Raw genomic sequence first — 13,086 nt, 5'->3', positions numbered from 1 at the left:
TACACGGAGGGATACTTAGATATACTTGATATGTCGACATTCTGACAGATATGATACACGGAGGGATACTTAGATATACTTGATATGTCGACATTCTGACAGATATGATATACGGAGGGATACTTAGATATACTCGATATGTCGACATTCTGACAGATATAATACACGGAGGGATACTTAGATATACTTGATATGTCGACATTCTGACAGCTATGATACACGGGGGGATATTTAGATATATTTGACATGTCGACATTCTGACAGATATGATACACGGAGGGATACTTAGATATACTTGATATGTCGACATTCTGACAGATATGATACACGGAGGGATACTTAGATATATTTGACATGTCGACATTCTGACAGATATGATACACGGGGGGATATTTTTAGATATACTTGATATGTCGACATTCTGACAAATATGATACACCCAGGGATACTTAGATATATTTGACATGTCGACATTCTGACAGATATGATACACGGAGGGATACTTAGATATACTCGATATGTCGACATTCTGACAGATATGATACACGGAGGGATACTTAGATATATTTGACATGTCGACATTCTGACAGATATGATACACGGGGGGATATTTTTAGATATACTTGATATGTCGACATTCTGACAGATATGATACACGGAGGGATACTTAGATATATTTGACATGTCGACATTCTGACAGATATGATACACGGGGGGATATTTTTAGATATACTTGATATGTCGACATTCTGACAAATATGATACACCCAGGGATACTTAGATATACTTTACATGTCGACATTCTGACAGCTATGATACACGGAGGGATATTTAGATATACTTGATATGTCGACATTCTGACAGATATGATACACGGAGGGATACTTAGATATACTTGATATGTCGACATTCTGGCCACCATCATGATGTCCAATCTAGGACAGCGGTCTGTAAATATTGGAGTCTCGACCAGACAATCCGATGACTACCATCATGAGCATCGATCTAGCAATTGAGATATGAAGATTTGCATCAACCAGGTCAGCGAACCAACGCCACCCGATGATTGACATATCGATACTTTGATATACATGCTTAATAGATACTTAGACATAATTGACATATCGATACTATGATATACATGCTTTATAGATACTCAGACATGATTGACATATCGATACTCTGATATACATGCTTCATGGATACTTACACATGATTGTCATATCGACACTCTGATATACATGCTTCACAGATACTTAGACATGATTGACATATCGATACTCTGATATACATGCTTCACAGATACTTAGACATGATCGACATATCGATACTCTGATATACATGCTTCATAGATACTTAGACATGATTGACATATCGATACTCTGATATACATGCTTCACAGATACTTAGACATGATTGACATATCGATACTCTGATATACATGCTTCACAGATACTTAGACATGATTGACATATCGATACTCTGATATACATGCTTTACAGATACTTAGACATGATACATGACATAATTGACTTACGCATCTCCTCATAGTTAGATATGCTGATACAAGAACATATATTATATATATATTGAATGTAAAGACACGGGTTTTTAGATGTTCACGGATGCTCGCTGTACATATATTTATGAGTTGTCATGGGTAAAAATTAATTATATCCCAATATAGACTTAACACGAGCCAGCTTGTGTGTCAAAATGTACATTTATGGTATATTTCATATTAATACAAGAACAATATTGCAAGAAACGATATTCATGGCAGGGCGACATCTGCGAACCACGAGTGAAACAACAGTGACGCCATGCGTTATCCAATATAATTTGTCAGTGAGATGTGGCGTTGTGGATTATTTGTTGCGGTTGTGAATAGAGATTATTTCCTGCGAGCAATGGGTATGTATGTATATCTGTAGATATAGAAATGGCCTTATGAAACAGGACCCTGAGCTGTAGGGGTGCCCGTGTATATACATATATGTCTTGACTAACATGTACGTGTACAATACTTGTATTGTACAATAATTGTATTAGTCACAGACGTGGTACACCAGTGTACGACTGGAAAAATGGCGACAGACTTTTTGACGATTTCTAATATCTGCAATCTCAGCAATTCAAACTCCTTACAGCAAAACATTGACTTTCTATGTTCGTAATGCACAAAGCCTAAACATAAACACATTGTATTCTGACAATGTAGCGACAAACAAACGTTTCTCATTTCAATCTGCGTTCAAATTGTAACCTTCAGATGCAGATTTTCCATGTGTTCGTCTTTACCTACTCTTTCATATTTATCATAGATATACAAATTATGATAAAGAGATATACTAGATCACAAATCATTGCCTGAGACACATATCGGAAATCTTCGAGTCGACTGTCTAGCTTGTTTTATAGTTTGTCGTTGTTCAATGCAATTGGAAACACCTGTCTTGAGAAAATGAAATATACCTCTGATTTTGCAAGCATTTTTATATTTTAATAATATACGTGAGCGTAAACTGTATATTGAACAAAACGCCATTTCACCGGGGGATGTAGACACTTTAAAAGGTCAGACATACAGGTTAGACGTGACAAATCAGACTGTGTCACACTACGGATGCCCTCAATAGCATATCACCAGATGTTCATATGATGGAAGCATACAGCAGTTATTCATCTTATCTCCTTGTCAGAACGTTGAGATCTGATTGGTTCACGTAATTTTGATAAAATACATTTCAAAAGGCCACAAAGACGAACAAAACATTCGGTATTTGTACCAACTAAATTACTGTATAGGATTAATCTGTATGATACGAATTCCATAGTATTTAATCTTCTTTCTGACTAAGTCTAAATTTAGGGGGTACAAGGGGTACAAGATAGGGCGTTTTCCTTGACAGTCTTCTCGGGGAATTTCTGGTTCTATATCCGTCTTTTTTCATGGCTGTCCAATTTAAAAAAAACATTTTAAGATTCTTTCACATAACCGTGTGGCGTTTCGTTAAATATATGTGATTGGTATATACTTCATCTTTCAAATACGCTGTTTCCATGTTAACAGGTTTCCGTACGATAGTGTATACCCAGGGCTGATAAAGCAATTTCTGTTGAGATTTTGTATGAAACTGTAATGCCATTCCTCACCACTCGCCCCTTTCCGTAACCTGCAAGAAGACTCGTCCCCCTCATTCGTCACCACTCGCCTCTTTCCTTAACCTGCAAGATGACTCGTCACCCTCATTCGTCACCACTCGACTCTTTCCGTAACCTGCAAGAAGACTCGTCCCCCTATCGATGAATGTTATGTGCGAAAATACGACAAACCAATCAGAATGCGCCTATGATTTCAAGTTTTTCGTCAAAGAATCCCTCAGAAATATTGTTTTTATTATACATATGTCATACTGTATAATTCCGCATGTCCAGATGTGCTTTAAAATGCATCTGAAATATATATAATATATGGGGAAATGTATGTGAACCATTACGCAACGAGTTGACAATTGTTTTAGGTATGTCCGTTTGCGCTTAGACGGAAGCATATCGCAAAAATGGCCACGAGAGGGGCACGAGTCGCTATTCGGCTTGTCCCGGAATAACACGAGTTGGTCACGAATGACTGTAATGCCAAACGCTTAAACTGCATAATTAACAAAACGTCATTTGTTGGGATATGACTGTTTCACGTGATTTTAATAAAATACATTATTTTAAGGCCACAAAAACAAACAAAACCTTCGGTATTTGTACTAACTCTATTTTTTATAATTTCTTCATACTTTCGGATCCGTAAGTTCATTAATGTGTCTTGAAGTTTGAGTTCGGTGGGTTTTAGTCTGTTGAACTATTTCAGTCAAGACAAAAATCTATGAAATTGGTCAGTATATAAGCGACATAACCCCTTGACTTTTCAGTTTGTTAAATCGTTCCGTTGTAAAACGTCGGAGAAAGGTAATTGCGGGTGCATTATATATAAAACCATTAGCAGGTAAATTATTCACCAGCTGACCTGACCTGTCCCATCTGAATGTGCCTGATTTAGCCTTTCCTACCATTGAATCATTGAATCATGGCATCACGAAAGTGAGATCACATTATATGAAAGTATCACTGAAAATCAGTGTGATGACACTAGGTGCAATATTGTCCTGCAACTCACACAATTTGCATAAAAGAGTGTTTGTTTGTTTGTTTGTTTGTTGCCTAAAGCCAAGAAATGTAAATGTATTTATTGAATCATGGATGTTTATCGAAACAATCTTGCTTACTTTCATATCTTATCAAATATAATTATCTACAATTTCAGAATAGTTGGAAACTGAATTTAGAATCAAGTTTCTTTCAACAGTTTCTTTATTCGGACAATTCAGCGTAAATATCCTCGTTCCATAACAAACACGCCTTACTGCATATTTTAATTTGGATTCAGTTCACGAGACAGTTCAATTGAAAAAAAATTGATTTCAAAAGCCTAAAGTCGGCCTGTTGAATTCATTTTAAAATCACGATCTTATTTGGAATTCTCAACATCTGAAGAAATACAGTGTTCTGATTAAACGTTTAACCATAGGAATGTAGGAAGTTAAAATTATTTGTTTAAGCTATTTCTATATTTTCACAGTCTCTGATTATGGTACAATGCAGTTTCGTTCTCACTATAATGCAAGGTATATGTGTAGGTCAGTTACCATGTCAACGAACAATGCCACGTCATCGACAAAAATGTTAACAATTTCCTCATTTAAACCTACGCCCATGCATGAACTTTAAAGTTTGCGAATACTCCTTGTTTGTTTATCCCTGTATAAGCAAACCCGTGATCAGGGATCATCACAGAAACTGAATTTTGAATAATTTTGAGAAATACAATCAATACAAATGACCTGTATGTAACTCCGCATATATTTGTTTGGACTTTCTTCTTTGTGATGTTATTAATATTAATATCCAAATTACACTTTATCATTTCAAACATATAGGCATATAAATGCATGTTTGCGAATGAAGAAAGATGTTATCAATTTTAACCTACGTGAATATATGCATATAATTTTATCGTGATAAACACAATGGTGCACCGCTCACCGTGTACACGTGAATTTGCCTTTCGGTGACATGAAGCGGCTGTAAAATACGTAAGAAATTAGTTCTCCGTAATCTCTCGAAGAACCATTCCACATGGCTAGAGTTGTGTCCCTTTGAACGTGACCAGTCTGTGTGTTTTTCTGAACTGACACAGGTCAATAACCCAACCGTTGTTGCCGTAGAAACTGTATGTATATCCGGAACTGTTCATAGCACTATTTCGAAAACATTTTTGTCATAGAAATAAGATTCAGGGAAAGACGAACTGTAGCATGAAACCCAAACAAATTCTAATCCCATTTTGTTGGAATTTTGTCTTCTGTGCTCTAAACAAATAAAACTCGACTCACAAAATGATTTGATTTTGATTTTCAGACAAAACATGCATTCTGTGAAAAAACAACTATGCCACATTGTATATCATGGTCTCTTTCATAAGGTTGATTTGGGTCTTCTTTTTTATCTATTTCTTTTATTTTGTATCACGGTTTTTAAGATTTACCCAAGGTCACAATCGCAGGATTCGCTTCGGGGAAGACGTGTTGTATGCACACCAGGAAAGTGCTGTAAGTGTCTGTTGCTACTCAGCCTATACCCCGTTCACATGCACAATACTTACCCGTGTAACTATACATACGTGTGTATATGTAATTTTACGATGCGTTCACATGAAAATCAACTTAGGTGTGTAAATAAAGTATGTAAATTGTGTAAGGCACACATATTCGTCAGTCTGTTCACGGCTTTCAACACAAATCAGATTGTTTACCAGTCAAAGTTGATTGAGAAGAGCGTTACTTTACCGGAAATTTTCGCGTGAAGCAACATGTGTTTGATTTAATCTGTGCACAAAGTTTTGACTCCTTGAAACCAAAAGAAAACACCGTCCACTCAACTCTGTATATACGCATAAAAGTTGGCAACTTCAGAATACAGAACTTTTGACAGTGTCGTTGGTGTTGGCAAATCAACAAAAATATACTCACCGACAGCAGAAACGTGAGTACGAGACATGTTGGTTAATGTATGAAGAATTACTCATATTCAAGAAATATTAGACTGGTTCGACGCACAAACGAACAAACTGGTGTACGACGCTCATCGACGCATCACAAGTTTCGTCATAGATCCATTACTCGCGATGCACCATTTGTTTTGTGCAGGTGTGTTAGGGTGTTAAGTTTGGAAACACGTGCACCATATCGTGATGAAAATAAAGACACTTTGTGGTTACATTTGACTGATTGTTTGTTTTGTCATTAAGTTATACAAATTAGAAACATCTCCTCTTAACGTACATATTTCTCTATATGTTTCTGTGGTTCACGTTTCTTCGATCGTCCTCTGACGTTGGCATAAACGTTCACATTGCAACATATGCACCCAGTGCAAATTTACAATTACATTTGCACCTGCTCCAGACATGATGCAAATTTGCTCCTGGTGTAAATATACACACATGACATGTATACTCACGCATGAATTTATACACACTATGCAAATATACACACATATGTATGGAGGCGCATGTGAACGGGGGAATAGTCTATAGTTTGTATTTTTAGCGATTCCATGGCAGCAGGTCGGTTTCAGATGTAGGCAGGCAGACAGACAGGGAGTTTATTTCAATATCACCTCAACATATCATACAAACAAAATACAAGATAAAATACATTAGAATACTGAGCCGCTCCATGCGGAACCAGGAGAAACTATTTTACATAAAATACAAGGAAAGTAAAATTAACTAAAAATAATTTTAAAAAATAACCTGAAACCATGTAGTTGTATCCATCTATTTTATTTACCTATATCTATTCAATCATTTACTTAATGGGGGATACATGTCACGCACCCGTGCCTATTACACGTTTTACATCGTTTATTTTAAATGTATATTATTTTATTTTTTTCTTTATTTTATTTTATTTATTTTTTTTATACATATTTTTTTTTTTTAACATTTGTGTTTTTAGCACACTATGTGCTTTTATGTGTGCTTATGAGATATGTGGTGTCCCATAGGCCATATCGGCCGGATGATATACAATAAAAAATTTTAACTGTTGGATCTTATGTGTGTATATCATGCGATACCTTAATAACATATGTTCTTCTTCTTTTCTTCACTATGTTACAGTTAGGTGAATATCAAACAGGTGTATGGAAATTGATATTACCTTGTTTAGGACAATTAAACAAGTTATTTCATGATGCGACAAAATAAACCTAACTTTCTCGACAGCATTCAATAACATGAAAAAGTATAGAACTTTTGTGTATTTGTGTAAAGGCTGTTTCTTTCATCGGTGTAAAGGTCAGTGTGGTAAAGCGTGATATTCATCCTCAATAAAATCTTTACAATAAAAACATTTTCTCTCAGATAAAAAAAATGAGGAAATGATGTAAAAGAAGGGGAGATTCATTTCCGGGGAATAAGTCATAACTGTTTCATATTTATTGTGAAACTTTGCATACACATTAGGCGATTGCTGAATTTACGAGTTTTGATATTTCATGTCCAATTGAGAAAAGCGTATTGCATAAGCTGGTCAATAGTATTGTTAAACTTTGCATAAATATCAGACAGTTCTGAACTGTTTCCACAGGACTTTCATAGTCAGTTAACGCCTTTGCCTCGGGAAGATGGTCAGGCAGCTGCTGACCTGATGCCTTTTGCTATGCAGGAAGTTGAAACATTCAGATAGTGTGTTTCCTTGGAAGAAATTCCAACTGAGAGTGATATTATTAGTATGCAAAACCTATACACCTTTCATTATTTTTCTAGTGACTGTTTACAGAGTAATTGTAATTAGTTTATACCTCACAGTTTGAGAAATGGACTGCGGCTTTCGGCGCGTTTATGATGTTCTTCGTCATAAGTTTTTGTATTAGTCTTCTGTTGTATGATTTTGTCCCGTGTGTACGCCTACGTTTATAAAATCTATTTTAAATAAACTATTTGTCGGGGAATCCCCAATGAAATCGACGAGGATAGTAAATACAGGAAAAAATATTTTTGGGAAAATATATTTGGTTCCAGATTCATTTTTAGGATGTTATAAAGGAAGTTATTTGTTGACATTTTGGAAATAACTGAAAATTAGAAGTTCCTCAACCATCGTCTGAAAGAGAAGTGGCTGTTCCCTGTTACGTCACACACGAAAATAGCACGAACTGTTCACCTGGCGCGAATAAACAAATATATTTCAATGGAATTTCAACTAAAATTTTATTTTACATTAGAAAATAGGAATATATATCGATATTTCTCTCCACATCGCAGTCAGCTCATTAAATATGAAGCTGGTCAACATGCTGTGGACGTTTCCAGACGGTTTTGTATACGAAGCACTTTTAAATATATTAATTGGAATTCTCGTCATTACTGAGAGTGGCGATATAACATATGTTCACCATGATTGCCTTCCCGCCAGTAAATCGTTATTTGCCCTCTATCTGAAAATAGACTCCCCCGTCTGTCTTCCGGCAATAGGTTCGCGCGATCTCCCGGCTACAGTTTACATTCCTACTGCATGCGCGGCTTAAAAAAACCGCTAAAACATTACTAGGCTGGATCATATAAGGATATATGGACATCATGACTTTATGGTGAGTGGTCGTGGAATAATTTACTATTTTTATTCATTGAACACATCGTCAAATCCCCCCTCATATTTTTTTCTCCAACCCACGTGCTTACAATGTGTATCACACAAGTGTTACTCGGTTCGTACACGAGTGAAGTCTAAAAATAGCATATGGTTCAGTCTATTTCATAGGAAAGGGGTTGAAGTTGTATTGTACAAGGTTCAATCTGGAGAATAAAACAATATGTACATGTTCATAAAAACTGGGTTTCTGTGTGCGATAAGGTGCGGTACACCCGCCGTTCCCATTCTTCACTCATGATATGTCGTCTGCAATGAACACATTTGGCGGGAGTTTCAATGGCGAGGGGATATCTCGAAAAGAAATACGGCGCGCTGTGATAAGAAATCGAGGTTACACGAGAAAATATAGCCACCAACAAGTAATTTCAACAGTTGTAAATGCCCCCTGTGTCTACTTATCTGGTCTCGGTCACCAGTGCTAAATAATATTTGTGTGACGAATACCTACGTTTTTAGAGCAGACGACATGTTAACAAACACAATTACTGATGCGTAACGAAGGAGAAGTACAAAATCGGTGGTGATTTGATAAATATAGGACATAAATCTGACATCCAGCCAAGGCTGATTATTAATGTATTAATGGAAGCTTCATTATACTTTCTCCCCAGTATTAAAGACCCCCCCCCCCCCCCCCCCCCCCCTCCCCTCCCACACACACACACATATGTATACGCTTTCTTTGTGTAAACCTGCGTTCAGAAATCCTTTCATCCTGGCACTTATTTACCTTTATAAGCACAAAGGTTCAAATTCCTACAGACGGTATTTGATGTTGGCAAAAACGGCCATTTCATCTATGTATTCCACACTTATCTCACCTGTACTGATCACAACAGCATTATACATGCCACCTGTACGACATCGGATAAGCATGCATGATTTCTTTGTAATCGCAGTAATTTCGTTTACGTAATGTTGCACTGCCGCTAGGATTTGGCGGAATAAGTCACGCTTGATAAAGCAAAGCGAAGGAGATAAGCAGACGCGTAAGCCTACGTTTGTAATTGGCGGGAAAACTTCATGCAATTTGCTTGTCCAGTGTGAACAGGTATGTCGCGCTTATAGCCTCAGAGGCAAATCAACGATTATTTAATTGAGATGTGACAATTTTCGAATCCAGTGGGGGATGTATAGTGCGTTATATATTTTATTTAATCTTCAATATGGTGGGGGGGGGGGGGGGGGGGGGGGGGGGGCATTGTGGTATATCTAATAGCACCCCCCTACACACACACCACCCCCTCCCTACCCCGACACCTAATTCCACCCAAAATGCCACTTTGTCCGTTCACTCAGAATATGCGGGAACTTGAGACGCCAGTTTACACAAAACATGTAAGAACAAAGGACACGTGCATGTGCACCTCAGTGTGCATTCAAATGTACATGTAGGAGTGTGACGACATAAGATGTTTACCCTCCTTGTCACCAAAACCAGTGAAAACCTGTCGGGATTGTTAATGTTCTCCAGGAATATTGTACTACATTAACCACTTGATTAAAAGATCCGGGTAGAGAATAGGTCTTCAGCAGCCCATGCTTGCTGTAAGAGGCGACTATGTTGTCGTAACGGGATCGGGTTGTCAGGCTCGACTTAGTTGATGTATGTCATCGTATCCCAACTGTGTAGATCAACGCTCATGATGTCAATCACTGGACTGTCTGGTCCAGGCTGGATTATTGACAGATATCCGTCATATTGCTGGAACATTGCTGAGTGCGGCGTTAAACAACAAACACTTGATTAAAATCATGTAATCTATCCCAGATCGTCTTTTGTATCACACAACATGTTCAAGTAATGTTCACAGTATAACAATACTAGTATTCACGCTTTTCGCAGTAGATAATTAATACAATATTTATATATTTTACATGTATTTATTTAGAATAGTTCATGTATTTATTTAAAAAATGTTCAACATTTTCTATGATTCGAGTGATCTTTTGTTTCACAGTTCAAGTCATCGACGCAGAAAGCTTTAAAAAAATAGCTCACGGTCGTTTAAAAAAACAAATTCGTTACAGTTCGAAACATTGGTATATATAGAGCCTTCATGTTTATGTGTTAAATCATTGACCTCTGATTGTCATTGATTTGTCACATAAACATGACAGTTCTATGAATGTATCAAACATGCATATCACCTTTGTGTAATTGCGAGTAGGCTATTATCTATCTTTAGGGCGACACTTTTGTCGAGAGACACACGAACTGGTACAGATTCGAAGTTGCCCGAAACAGCATCTTTTGCAGAATTATTTTCATAAAAAGCTTTTCTCAATTGTTTGAAAATACGCAATAGACCGGACCCAAGTTAATGTACATGTATATTGAATACCCAAGATAACATGAATGAATGATAACATGAGAGTATGTACTCACTGGCTCAAAACATTCGCTCGAACCCTGGAAAAATAGAAGACCTGCATGCAACTGTTTTGCTTTAAAATAATATATTGACCTTGTTTCGTATCCGCGTGAACATTGCAAACTCCAAGTAAAGAGGACAAAGTCCATATGAAGTGAGGGGCAAAGGAAACTATGCCTCTCAGTTGATTTTTCATATGTTTTAATTTCGATTGAAACTGTATTGAGTTAGCGATATTCTTAACAACATAAAACTGTACAGGCTGGCATACCGCGCTCAAAAAATACTTTTATAAAAAAAATATATAATTTCTTTTAAAACCTTTAAGTATAGAATAAAAAACATTTCGCGTAATAAACTACATCTGATCTTCGAAAATCAATAAATTTGCTTTTTGGGCGACAAATTTACAACATTTCAAACATGGTAGGTTATGTTGTTGCAAATTCATTAAATTTTCTTACCCAAGCTTTCACTGAACCAATATATTTTACAGATTCTTTTTTAACAAACGGTCGTAGGAATGAGTGACGGTTAAACAGTCATATTCAAGTTTAACAACAGTTCTTTCAAATTTCAATTAAAAAATTTGGTATACTTTCTTTTGCCCCTAAAGTTTATTTACTTGTTACCACATAAATAGAAAACATCCTGAACTTTAAACCGTTTAAGCTGAGGGGTTTTCCACATCAATGGAAAACATCCTGCACTTCAAACCGATTTAGCTGCTTTTTTTTCTCCACATAAATAGAAAACATCCTGAACTTCAAACCGTTTTAGCTGGGGTTTTTACCACATCAATGGAAAACATCCTGAACTTCAAACCGTTTTAGCTGGGGTTTTTACCACATAAATAGAAAACATCCTGAACTTCAAACCGTTTTAGCTGGGTTTTTTTTCTCCACATCAATGGAAAACATCCTGCACTTTTGACCTATTTAGCTGTTCTTTTTTTCCACATAAATGGAAAACATCCTGTACTTTAAACCCTGTTAGCTGTTTTTTCCACATAAATAGAAAAGAGCCTGCACTTTAAACCGATCTAGCTGTTTTTCTATCCACCAGACCGACCAACACAAAAATGCCGATTAGATTGGGGGGGGGGGGGGGGAGGGGGATCAATTACGAGTTACGCAAAATCAGTCAGTGATCGACCACCCTACTTTCCAAACAGAAATTATACCGCCAAAGTACGCGGGTACCAGGTGAAGACTTGACGTGACTACCGATCCTTTCATCACAATGTACCCACAGTGCATTGCGCTGACAAGCGCCGCGCATGTTTTCCTAGTGCTTCACTACTGTTTTGTAACACCTGTTCCAGAATATCACTACTGGTTCATAATTTTGATGATATGCACAATCTCACTTTTTGACGGGAAATGGTTTATGAATGGAAATAGGGAATGGTTTCGTTCTGTGTAGAAAAGCCGACTCCAAAGAATGTACTTGGTCAAAATATGGAGCAATGAATTACTTAACATACATTCATAGTTCGATCATGTTTGAATATCTATGTGAGTGATAGTATTATTAAACAATTTAGACTGGAACAGATTTGACTGACATAGACACGCTTAGCAAACCGTCCAGTCCAATATGTCTTAATATGTTATGCATTTATGCGCCTCAGCGTTTTGCTGAATCAATCAATATTATCCTACAGTTATAACGCGGTGTGCATACAAACCCTTGTGTGTGTTGACTAGTTTTGGTACCTGATGTATGAAATCATATTTGTTATTAAAATACGCGTATTTCAAGCAGTGTTGTGCTGTACTGGAGCCTTTGGTAGCTCAGGTATTGCTGATGCGGCTTAAAGTAGTATTTAGGGGGGAACGGTTGGCCCAGTCGTCTAAGGCGCCGCGATACGCTGTGCAGAGTTGCGTCCCTTGGGCACGCCAGAAACCTAGGATTGTGGGTTCGAATCCCGGTTCGCC

The 13,086-nt window shown here is 37.0% G+C and overlaps 1 protein-coding gene across 3 annotated transcripts in view; it reads left to right on the top strand.

Moving 5' to 3' along the window:
* The first annotated feature begins 1,859 nt into the window (after window positions 1-1,859).
* Window positions 1,860-13,086, top strand: part of LOC124135683 (sodium-dependent phosphate transporter 1-A-like) — a 37,341-nt gene continuing 26,114 nt past the window's right edge. For 2 of the 3 annotated variants that reach the window (XM_046501143.2, XM_046501134.2), the window contains exon 1: window positions 8,574-8,709. The gene's annotated coding sequence lies outside the window, so the exon portion shown is untranslated. Of the gene's footprint in view, window positions 1,915-8,573; window positions 8,710-13,086 lie in introns of those variants that run through there. The other variant, XM_046501142.2, reaches the window with a different exon arrangement.

Source organism: Haliotis rufescens, unplaced genomic scaffold, assembly GCF_023055435.1.
Source record: "Haliotis rufescens isolate VD_foot unplaced genomic scaffold, xgHalRufe1.0.p SCAF_1, whole genome shotgun sequence".
Classification (NCBI taxonomy): domain Eukaryota; kingdom Metazoa; phylum Mollusca; class Gastropoda; order Lepetellida; family Haliotidae; genus Haliotis; species Haliotis rufescens.
Note: the sequence above shows the minus strand (reverse complement) of the source record. Positions and strands in the feature narration are given on the sequence as shown.